We start from the raw sequence: 11,529 nt of genomic DNA, 5'->3' as shown, positions 1-11,529 counted from the left end.
TAATATTCACTTTACAAACAAATGGGAAACCTTGAAAGAATTTCGGTGTTGTTCTTGGCAAGTCGTTACAATGCTGTGTCCTTATAAAAATCATTTAAGCATTTATGTAGTGTGAGTTTACTTTTCATCTGCTGCTTTTCGTTGCTATCAATCTCCCTCCCTCTCATTGCCTGAGTCCCTGTAGGAAAGACCAGGATGCCCATGGAGCAAGGTGCTGGCCACGCCAGCAGGTTCGGCAGGAGGCACTGTTAAGCTTGGCTCTGAATGCTGAGAGAGAGGACCCCTTTCTGGAGGAGATGCTTGAAAACTCTGTCTGGACCTGGGCCAAAGACAGCAAGCCAGGTCCTATCAGGAGGGTGAAGGGCAGGGGAAGCTTTGAGTTGGCTGCAGAACTGGGGCAGGGGTGCGGAGGGGAGAGCTGGGCCGGTGAAGGCTGGAAGGACCCTGTGACTGTGACAGCCCTGCAGTCAGCCTGGTGTGAAGCAGTGTGGGGATGCAGGGTGGGCCAGTTCAGAGCTCTGCTCCTCTCAGCTTCTCCTGGCAGGAGTCACCAGATGCAATAATGCCAGGAAAGCTAGAGTGGAACAAATCTGTGTCTCTTCCAAGACTCTGTGAAAGAATCAGGGAGAAAATGCTTCTGCAAACTGAAAGAATACTTGCAAAGTGTGAGGCTCTTCAGTCAGCCAAATATCTCTGCAAATTACACGAGTGGTTTCTTTTCATGGGCTAGGCTTTCTCCTCAAGTTACCACAGTCCGAGTGACCAGAAATCTTCCCTGATGTTTCCTTGGTGTTACGTTTGCTGTGTGGCACCTGAGGGAGGTTTGCAGAAATGGTTTCATTAGTGGGGGAAAATACTCTGTACTGGAAGTAAGTAAGCCCTTACAGCAGATGCCTCAAGCTATTCAGTAGCTGTCCACAAACTCTTACCCACACTTATCTGCTGTGCAGCCTGGGGAGTAGCCCTTCCCCTCCAAGCATGTGCCCACAGTTATGGGCAGAGTCAGGCACACCCCAACACACTCATGAACATGCAAACAAAATACACATGTGTAATTTAATGCCCACGTGCCTATCCACACACACCATGCCTCTGTGCATGTCAGTATGTTCCTCTTTTCTCATTTCCATTTGCTCATACAGAGCCGTCCATCCCTGGTGCAGATTAGCTTACAATTCTGACAGTCATGTAAAACACAACTTTATGCTTTGGGTTCATCCTCTATACAGCCAGCTCTGACACCAAACTGTGGGAAAGGCAGCTCATATTTGAATATCATATCTGTAATTCATACTTTACCTGTTTCTCTAGACATTTGCTTTGCATCCTTTCATCCCAGATTCTGTCTGAGCTCAGGTTTCCTGGCTACTGCTGCAAGGTAAAAGGCAGATGCCTGCTGCTATTCGAGACTTTCTAGTGGAAGGATGATGTACAGAAGACGAAAATGTATGATGGTAAGTAGGTTGTGGGAATGACACCATTCATTGGTACTCTAGGTATCAAAGTAGTCACTAACGGGCAATTTACAAAAGACACTTTTGAGCCATTTTGAAGGAAATCACTGACTGCTGTGAGCAGGAGAGTGCAGGCGGCTTCATGCAAGCGTGAGCTATTGCCCAGGAGCTGCCCTTTGCAGTTGTGAGCTACGCAAGAAATGCAAGCAGCTCTTTCCACTTCCACACTCCTCTGTGGATGTCTGGGAGCAGATGTTTACCCTCTATGGAATCCTACCAGTTGCCCATGTCATGTGGGCACAGCAAGGCCGCACACAGGTTTAAACAAACCGTCTTCTACAGCCAGGAAAAGGGGAGGCATCTTTTCTTATTCCAGTTGAATATCTCTAATAGGCACATGGATCTAGCATTTTATTATCCTTACCTTGTTTATTCCCAAATATTAGAGTGGTAAGGGGTAAAATTTGTTCTGAAGGTTTGTCATTGTCAATTTGTTATTGAAAACTTTGACTAAACAGTCCCTTTGAAGTGCCAAGAAGATGCTCTTTAAAGCATTATAATGAGATCCAGGGAGACTCTGGTCCACTGCTACTTCTTTGAAACCCAAATAAAGTGGAGCTGGAAGTTTTATGTACTTTATAAAGACCTTAGAAATCTGTGTACCAATCACTATAGGAAAAGCCATATGTTAATATAGAAAGATGGGCCAGATTTCTCTTTGCTTGAATGATGTAAATAAGCTGTTCTGGGAAAGTGCAAAGGGAGTTATCATGTGTTAAACCTCAGAGCCAACAGTACGAATCCCTGAAATGCTGTTTTGCAAAAGTCCTAGGCATTTCTATAAAGTTGGACTTCAGTGGGGTTTTCTCTTCACTTGTTCTGGCATGTTTGCTTATTCTGATTATCTGTTACGGCAAGTTTTATCTAAACACTAAGAGAAATTTGAAGTTTCTGATTAAAGAGGAAGGTACTTCAAAGTGCAAGTGCCCATTTGTGCACATGCCCAATATTTGTAAATAATCCCACATGCACTGGTGGTCATTTTGACTTTGGTGGGAAACACCAGCACGGCTCAACCTCTAGGTTCATATTATGGCTAGCATGTGAAAAGTAGGAGGATGGACTTCCAAAGACCATCCTCATCAACTTCACTGAGTTCCCAGATAGACTTTTACATGCATATCCTTATAGCACCTTCCAGTACCTAAAAGCACCTACAGGGAAGCTGGAGACAGATTTTACTTTTTACAAGAGCATGTAGTGGTAGGACAAGGGGGAATTGCTTCATACCAAAAGAGGTCAGGTTTGGATTAGATAGCAGGAAAAAATTCTTTACTGTGAGGATGGTGAGACACTGGAATAGATTGTCCAAAGAAGTTGTAGGTGACTCACCCCAGGTTGGATGGGGCTCTGAGCAACCTGGTCTAGTGGAAGGTGTCCCTGCCCATGGTGGGGGGTTGGATCAAGATGACCTTTAAGGTCCCTTCCAACCCAAAACATTTTATAATCTAACCTTAAGCAAAGATACAGTGCAGCAGTGAATTAAAACCCAGTGAGGTGTGTGCCCAGAACTGCAAGTGCAAGCTGTCATACAAATGCTGGACCACAAGGAAGGATGGCTTGTAACTAGTGGTTCAAAGAAAACTAGCAGGAAATCTGGGGTCACTGCCTGGCTCTGCCACTGATTTCCTTTATGTCCTTGCCTCATTCACTTACTTTAGCTGTTCTCCAGCTAAAGCAGACAACAGTACCTCCCTGATGGTCTTGGGAAAGTCTCTTGAGACTGTGAAGAGGGAGGATTTGATTCTCTCTTTGTGAATATACTCCTGAGCAAAAGGGATTCCAGATTAGAACTGCCTGGGTCTGCTGCTGCTCCCCAATGTAATTATATCAAATATCTGGAACAATAATAGAACTTCACAATGTTTTCCCATTTGGGGTTGAAGGGCATAGTTTGTTCAATAACCTGGAATGCAAAGTTTGGCTATAGTTTTGAGCCCTAGTTTCTCAGTGTGTTTTTTTGGTTTTTGGTTTTTAATTATTTTTGGTCATTGAAGTCAAATTCAAAGTGCTTACCACCTCCTTGTTTTAAACCACGACAGTATTCCTTTAAGAAACAATTAACAACTCATTCAGATTTTCTTCTGGATCATTTTTGTGTCTTTCTTCATCTGACTGAAAGCTTGCAGTGCAGCCACACACCTGGAAGAAGTTCTTTAGCTCTGTCAGCTGCAATTTTCCAGGAAAATCTCCTTGCTACATAATTCCTGATGAGGCTGCAGGAAAGGACAGGTCTGTGTAGCTGCATTGGAGTGGAATATTACCCTCTTCCTGCACCTGTCTGTTGGCTTTAGAAGTGTGGGACATGGAATAATCCAGCAGAGAGGTATCACCTGCGAGCAAGGAGGTAAGAGCAAGTCCTCTTGGTGAGATGCTGTTATTCTCTGGATGGGTCTTCTGCCTTTCTAGGTGAGACAGTGTGGCCTCTTTAACCCCATCACTGGATCAGCACTCCCAAATTACACTAGTGTAACCATCCCACTTGAACTAAGCAAGTAGCTCCTGGCTTCTGACTCCACCATCCAGCCTTGGGTATCCCCTCTCAGGCTGATGCCTGCACCCCCCTCTTCCTCCCTCTCCTCTGAAGCCCCCTGCTTGCGGGTTCCTTGATATTTTCCAGTCCTTCCCTAATGAGCACTGCAGAATTACATCTAATTAAGGATGTAAATGATGCTGGAGAGGGAGAGAGAGGGAGAGGATGGGAAGGGGCGGGGGGGAAGGGCAGCTACTTGCTGTGTGCAACTCTGCAGTAAAGTGTCTCCTACCTCAGCAGAAAAGTTATCACGGGAGACAATGTCAACTTTACGGAGGGGGAGGGCCCTTCACACGGCTCCGTTCCCGCCTGCAACAGCCTCCGCCTCTCTTTTATGTGTCAGAGCTGCAGATGCTGATGTCCTTTCTCCCAAATGCTGCTTTGTCAGCCGGAGCTGTCAGCGAGCCCTGGTCTCCCTCTCTGACACTTGCCACCACCCTCACCTGTGTGTCGCCGGAGGGTTGAAGGGCTCAGAAGACATCAAAACCTGCTGTTGCTCTGGGTGAGCGACCTGTTGTGTTCCTCTTGCTTGCAAAGGGATTTTGTCCTTCTGGTATGGGCCAGGTCCACCTCCACATTCAGAGGGTGAGAAAGGACACCATTGCTCAGGGGGAGGGTGGATTTTGGCCATTTCTTCCAGGCACTGGGACACCTGCCTCTCTGGCCTGTCACCTGCCAGCGCTGGCCCTCAGCCCCTGCTCCGTGGGGGAGGATTAGGGCAAAGTCCCTTGTCTCTGCAGCAGTGGCTGGGACAACGTGTGCAGGGTGACAGGCACCCGGGGCAGCCGGAGCTCCCGCCACGTGAACCTGAGATATGTGGTTGCTCACACATGTGAGCTGGTCTGGTTTGCTTTAGGAAATGCTCCTAAAGGGAGCAGTGGGGGCACTGGAGGAAAGGAGGGTTCATTCAGCAAGGGGCTGCAACCCCTCCATCCCACCACCAGCCTTGGCTGGCAGCCCCTGCCTGCACCAGGGAGCCAGGAGTCAGCCGGCTGGCAGCCCTGCTTTGGGGGGGTGATGATTCTGCTGGCGACGAGCAGCTGTTTGAACCCATTCCAGTCTCGCTGGGTCCTCCCGAGCGCGTTTCCAAGCACTCCAGGTCCCTGTTGGCGTATTTCTCTGCACATTGCCCGGATCAATGAATTGCGAAGGGATGCCTGCCCTGGCACCGCAGCCGGTCCGTCTGTCTGTCCCCCGCCCAGCTGAAGCAGGGCACACACCCCGGGTCAAGGGGACATGGCATTGGGTGGCAGCGACGGCAGCAGTGGTTTTTGTTGTTGTTTCCCCAGAACGCTGTGCAATATATTCCGATTTTTTTTCTTGTCATTAAGCCAGTGCCTCGGAGATGATGATGTAGTCCCTATGTGGGCCGCAGAAAGCACTTCGAGCCGTGCTGGAGTCGTGCTGGGTGGCTCTGATAGCAGAGCTAATGGGAGCGAATGGGATGCAACGAACTGTTCTAATGACACCAGCCAGGGAAGAGACAACAGTAAGAATAAATAAATGTTAACTATTTTCCTCTTCCAGACATTTGCATCTATTGCCATTAAGTTCATTTAAATAAGAGAGAGAGCGAGAGAGAAGGGGAAACTTACTACTACTCTTAATAACCAGTGTCTAAAAATAAATTAGGATGCTGGGATGCACTTAAGGCATTTTAAAAATAAGTCTGATTTTCCCCCCTTTTCCTCTTTTTTTTTTTGAAATGTTGGAGGGTTTTAATTTGGGCCAAGTAATTTTGGTGCAAACGCTTGGGCGCCTTTCGTTGGGAAATTGGGAGGAATGCAAACAAGATTTCACTTCATTAAACAGGGGCAAACAGTAGAGAAATTGCACTTACTTATGGAAATGACTTTTAAACATGAACAGCATTTACTTGCATTGCCTTGTGCTGAATTTTTTTTTTAAAAGATTATACATGTGAATAATTCACTGCAGGCCAATTAGATGATGATTTCATTTTTAACCTCTCTTCCTTGCCATCTTGCTGGTTGTCCCTTTCATTACAATTTCCACCCTCTTCTTTCCCTTCAGTAAATCAATAAATATCAAATAATCTCTCTTCCTGAAGTGCCATGAGATAGCTTCTTGGAAAGTGTGCAAGGTGAGAAATCAGAGGATCCCCATCTCTACTGAACTACTCTGGGATGCAGCAGGAATAACTCCACGGGATTTCTACAAGCAGAGCTGCACCCATGTGTTCAGGAATAAGGAATGGGAGAAATGAAAAATGGACAGGAATGAAATGGGGAGATGGAGAAAAAAAGATCTTCATGTTCTCCGCGCTGGAGAGGGGCTGCACATGCAGGACTCACCCTCTGTGAGGCTCCACTGATCCTGACAGGATCACACTGCTGTGATTTTGCTCTGACCAAGCTAAAAGCAGCATCTGGGTGACTCTGTGACATTGCTGGGGATAAAGTGGTGCCCTGAAACTCTTCAGCATCCCTTGGCCAAGATGCAGGCAACAAAGATGTGGGGCCACTGCTCAAACAAGAGAAGAAGGGACTGTAAGAGGAAGCCAGAGGAGGGTGATGCTGACTTTTGCCAGCGGCCTGTGGTAAGTGGACCTTATAGCAAGTGGACAGAGTTCTCCATGGGGCCTCACTGTTTTTCCCCATCCGACAGATGATAGAGATTCTTGCTGTCATTAACACATTTGTCAGGGTTTCTTCCCAGCTCACTGTGGAAAGCAGTCTGTGGGGTTTCATGCCAGCAGAGTTTGCCAAAACTTTCAGGGTACTGGGAAGAAGGAGCTCCAGAAGACACTGGCTCCCTCTGGGCCCCAGTTTTCTGCTTCTGTATTTCATCAGATGCCTGTTGGCTTAAAGGGGCATTGACAGACTCTGTCCATACAAATCCCAGTCGTGCTTATAGGAAGGCAACACCTGTCCTCAAAATAGTATTTTTCCCAAATACTTAACTCCTGGAGCTCTTTTCAGGAATTAAGTTATGCAATACAGAGCCTAAAAGCCTATAAAAACAACAAATTATATAATTAGTTCATTGAAAAACATCAGCTGATCTGCCTGTTTAGTTTCTTATGTGACCTTTACCTGTATATGAGACTGCTATCTTCCTTTCATCTGCCCTAAAATGAAGGAGAAACTCTGGTGCCTTCTCAGTGAAACTTCCAGTCCCCTGTCATTTCAAGGGCAAGGATAAATTGGAATATCTTCCCTCCTTGCATCACCAACAGTACACCTTTCTTCTTTGCTAAGCAAGAGGTTTTTCCTTGATGTCAGTGGAGTCGCACTGCAGAAGAGCCATTGCTGATGGGGTCTGTTCCAGCCCGTGGGGTGAGTGTCTGTCCTTTCTAGTGGTGAAACAGAGACATGGAGCAGGTAGGACACCTGTTTACTCCTGTATGCCCTGGCAGTAGTGGGACAGCTGGGACCCTGATCAGAAGTAGCACTCTCCATAATTTCATTTCTTCTTCATCTCTCATTTAAAAGTTTATCTTAATGAAAAAGGTCTTCTTGGGAAACTCCCCTCCACATCGCTGGTAGCTGTCACAGCACCATGACACCGCTTCCTTCACCCCCATCTCTGCTGCTTCTGAAGCCATCACCATCTTCCTTCGGGAGCTCTTATCTTGCACTGTCCCAGCCTGATCCCTCCAAACTGCTTCCCAGGATGTTTCATGGTCATTTTGTCAGTGTGTCCTTTCTCACCAGATCAGATTCCCAGCCTTTCTGTGCTTCAGTGTTTTTATGGCTCTTCACTGGTTACAGTTTTATTGGGAAAGAGGTGGCTGCAAGCAATGACCTGTGATTTCCAAGGAAGGGGAGAGCAAAGAAACTTCAAGCAGCATGGCCTCCCGCTGGGAGCTGTCCCTTTTAGAGCCCTTGTGTCAATTATGACTTCCCCACTCTATTTGTTTACCCTGGGGAAGCCCAGCATGCTCCCTTCAGGGCTCAAGGCAGGCAAATTCCCTGTCCCAGCAAAGGCACAAAGGTCTTTCAGCCTCGGCTCAGGAACTTTGCATTGCCTATTTCTCATTCTACCTACAGCATCAGGACCTAAGCGCCATGAAACAGGTTCCCTAAGGAAAAGGCTTTCACTTTCACTCTGGCATCTCTGTGGTACCTGGCATCCTCCAGCTGGGGCTGGAGTTGAGGAACACAGAGAGCAGTGATCCCACATTACAACAGTCACTGATGCCTTAGCTCTGTGACTGATGCTGCTGCCTGTAGTGTAGAGTACAGGACATTTTCTAGCCCCACAGAACTGTTCCTGACAACTATTCCAAACAAACTCCAGCATAGACTCTTTTATCCTGGAATATCCATGCTTGGAGTCATTCAGAGACATCCTCCTGAGAATCTTTGTGGAGAGATAAGCCCAGAAACACCAGCTGTGAAACAGCATTTTGTGCGCTGAGCTCTCTCTGTAGGAGAGGTGCTTCCATCTGCCACACACCTCCTGAACTCAGGAATAGGACCCTTCAGGCTGTGTGGTACCTCTCTTGACCTCAGCAGGTTTATCACCAGGGGCAAGTTTAGCTCCATGCACTCATTAACCTGCTTCCCTGAAGGACCTTTGAGGCCGAGGGCTATGTGGGGTGGGCACCCACAGCAGCCCTTTGCCATGGGCACCCTCTCGCTGATCTGCTTGTGCAGCACCTGGAATCAGGAAATGGTCATGGGTCCTGACTATACCCCTGTCCACGAGAGCCATGAAGGTCATCTGCTGGGAAAACAAGGCAAGACAAGGCAAGACAAGGCAAAGCAAACATCCTCTGTGCAGTCAAGAAATCTTGGGCTGAGGAGGACTTCAGAGGTTATTGGTGTATCCAACTCTGAAATGAGCTTTGCTCCTTTCTTCAGCCTCTAATGACAGAGACTCTGGGCAGTGAATCAACAACCTCAGGGAGAGGTGAGCAAGTGTAGGCACTACTATTGACATTCCTGCTGACACCCTCCCTTCAGAGAGCACATCCCTGGGGGCTGGAGAGGGCAGGGCTGGGCTCCCTGAACAAGGGTCAGAGAAGATGCTGGACTGACACCTCCCAGCAGGATTTCTACCCACAGTTGCAACTCTCAAGATCCACCCTTGTTTCCTATATGGGCTCTACAGAGAATTAGCAGTGGCAGAGTGCTGATGGCACTGGAGAGCTGCTGGTCATGCTGTCAAATACCATCAGGGCTTGAAAAGCAATGTCAGCTGCATCCCCTGGGTGTTATATATTTCTTTTCTAAGGCCAGCAGGTGTTAGCCTTAAAGTGGGGTGAGCACATCCATTTCACCCAATCATTGCTGGAAGCCATACTATTGAGGACTGGCTGAAACATGACGTTTTCCACAGTGAACTTCAAATGATGTACCGTTTGGGCAGAGCAGGGACAGTTTCCTCTCACCAATATTTCTATGACAGTATATTTTTGATAGCAGATGAAAAATCCTTCCATTAAAGAGAAAAACCCCTTTTATTTAGCTTTTAAAATAATTTGAACTATTGGTAGGTAAGAAAAAAATTAATCTGGACATCTTTTCCAATTTATTGTGTTTAAAATATAAATGCAGGGTATGTTTCTGGAAATTATCTTCCATTGGAGAAAAAACTGCAGGGCTTGTAGGTCTTTGTAATGATAGGAGAAATATTTAGAAGAAAGAAGAAAAAAACCCCAGTGTTTCTGGAGGAGTTTTGGAAGGAAACATGTCAAGTGTAAATTGGAAAATGTAGAAATACTCCCTGCCTTTCAGTTCTCAAAGTCTAAGGAGACTTTTGATATTAGTGACTCTTGCTTTGTATAAATGATGGTGCCATACTGGTACTGTGCCCTCACAGTGTGTATCAATTCACATTAGAGGACTACACAGACTTTTACAAATGTATTTTCTTCTCCTTCTTCTCCTTCCAAAATACAGATCGATTTCTTTATCTGCTTTGCACGAGTGTGAAGACACCAAGACACAGAGATGGGAGTGGCCTCACTCAAGGTCACACTGCACAAATTAGCATGGCAAGAGTCACTCATCAGTTGCTGTGAGGAATAGCAGAGGAAGATGTGGTCCAGCATTATATGTTGCACTACCATCATGGCACTGTCTTTCAAATCCATTCTGAGATCACCAAATCCTCTTGCCATCTCTGACAAGCAGAAGAAACAGAGGCTGGTCCAAACTGACTTCTGGTGCTACAGACACTGAAGTCCTTGCAAAGGGAGAAACTTGGGATGTCACTGGCTGAAGATACCCCAGGTTACCGTGAAGATATTAGAAATCGAGGCACATGCATATTGTGGCTGTTTTTCCTGACCTTGGGGTCACATGTAAGGAAACAATTGGTGGGAAAGCAAAGGGGTAAAGAAAAGTTATTCCTCTGGGGCCCTGACAGAAGGAATAAGAATGTGGGGGCACCTGGGGTGGCCATGGAACAAAAAACCTGAAACATCTTTTCGCCCATTTGTTCTCCATTTTCCACTCTGTGGGTCCTGCTCCCCTCTTTCCTCTCCCTCCCCCAGCTTGCCTGGTGATTCAGGAAGAAGAGGCCAAGGAGAGTAATATTGTGCTGGAGATAGGACTGGAAGGGCAGTAATTTAGACTCAGAGGCTTATAGTATTATTGCCTGCAAAGCCATTCATGGGAAATGATTCCACCCATCCCCATTCCGCTCCCCCCCCCATCCCGCTCTCCTTGCTCTGCAATAACAATAACAGAAATGCCTTCAGGAGGCTTTTCTACTCAAAATGCAGGCAAAGGAGCACTTTTCTCCACCACCCCTCTTCTTTCCCTTCTCTTCTCCCTGCACTCACTTGTCCCCCCTGCCTCTAAGCCTAACTGCTGCTCCCTCCCTTCTCACTCCCCCCCCACGGGATAAAAAAATAAAAATAATAATAGGGGTAATAAGAGAGGAGGTAATGGAACGTTCTCCAACTGGGCACATGTCAGAAGCCATTATATGTGGTGCAGATTTGCATAATTCAAGAAGCATCAAATTAAATTTGCATAATTCCTTTGATTACACTTGTTATTAAATGTAAGTGACATTGATTTACAAAATGGCCCAATATAAGGTTAATAGCAAATGTCACCTTCCAGCAGGGTGAATAGGGTGCGTGTGTGGTGGTGGTGGTGATGGAGGAGGGGGAGAGGGGGGCCTGGGGAGGAAGGCGAGCAGACAATTGATTTCTGCTCCTCTCTCTTCCTTAAAGGGCTCAGATCTCCTTTGCAGAGGAGCTCTCGGCTCTCCAAGGGCTGCACTTGGCTCTCACGGGGATGCAGTGTCATCAGGATGCCCTGCCAAGTGGCATTGGTGCCATGACTCTGCTACCTCCTGCTCTGCACAGAGACATGGCATGGCCCCTGAGCCAGTTCCCAATGGGAGCCAGGCAGGGTGGAAGGAGCAGGGAAAGCCAAAATGTGTCTCTCCCAGGCCGAGGCATGCTTGGTGGGCAGGAAAAGCGGCTTGGATGGCATCTTTGTAGGAAGGTCTCATTGAGGCAAGTTTTTTAAAATAATATGTGAGCTGGACCTGGGC

General features: G+C 47.0%; 1 long non-coding RNA gene across 1 annotated transcript; it reads left to right on the top strand.

Annotated features, from left to right (window-relative positions):
* Nucleotides 1-4,242: 4,242 nt before the first annotated feature.
* LOC125329510 lies at nucleotides 4,243-11,013 on the top strand. The gene is made up of 4 exons (XR_007205181.1): nucleotides 4,243-4,549; nucleotides 5,379-5,536; nucleotides 6,082-6,607; nucleotides 9,918-11,013. It is a non-coding gene; the product is annotated as an uncharacterized LOC125329510 (long non-coding RNA).
* Nucleotides 11,014-11,529: the final 516 nt, after the last annotated feature.

This window comes from Corvus hawaiiensis, chromosome 8 (assembly GCF_020740725.1).
Source record: "Corvus hawaiiensis isolate bCorHaw1 chromosome 8, bCorHaw1.pri.cur, whole genome shotgun sequence".
In the NCBI taxonomy this organism is placed as follows: Eukaryota; Metazoa; Chordata; class Aves; order Passeriformes; family Corvidae; genus Corvus; species Corvus hawaiiensis.
The sequence above is the reverse complement of the archived record's forward strand: the minus strand, read 5'-3'. Positions and strand labels throughout refer to the sequence as shown.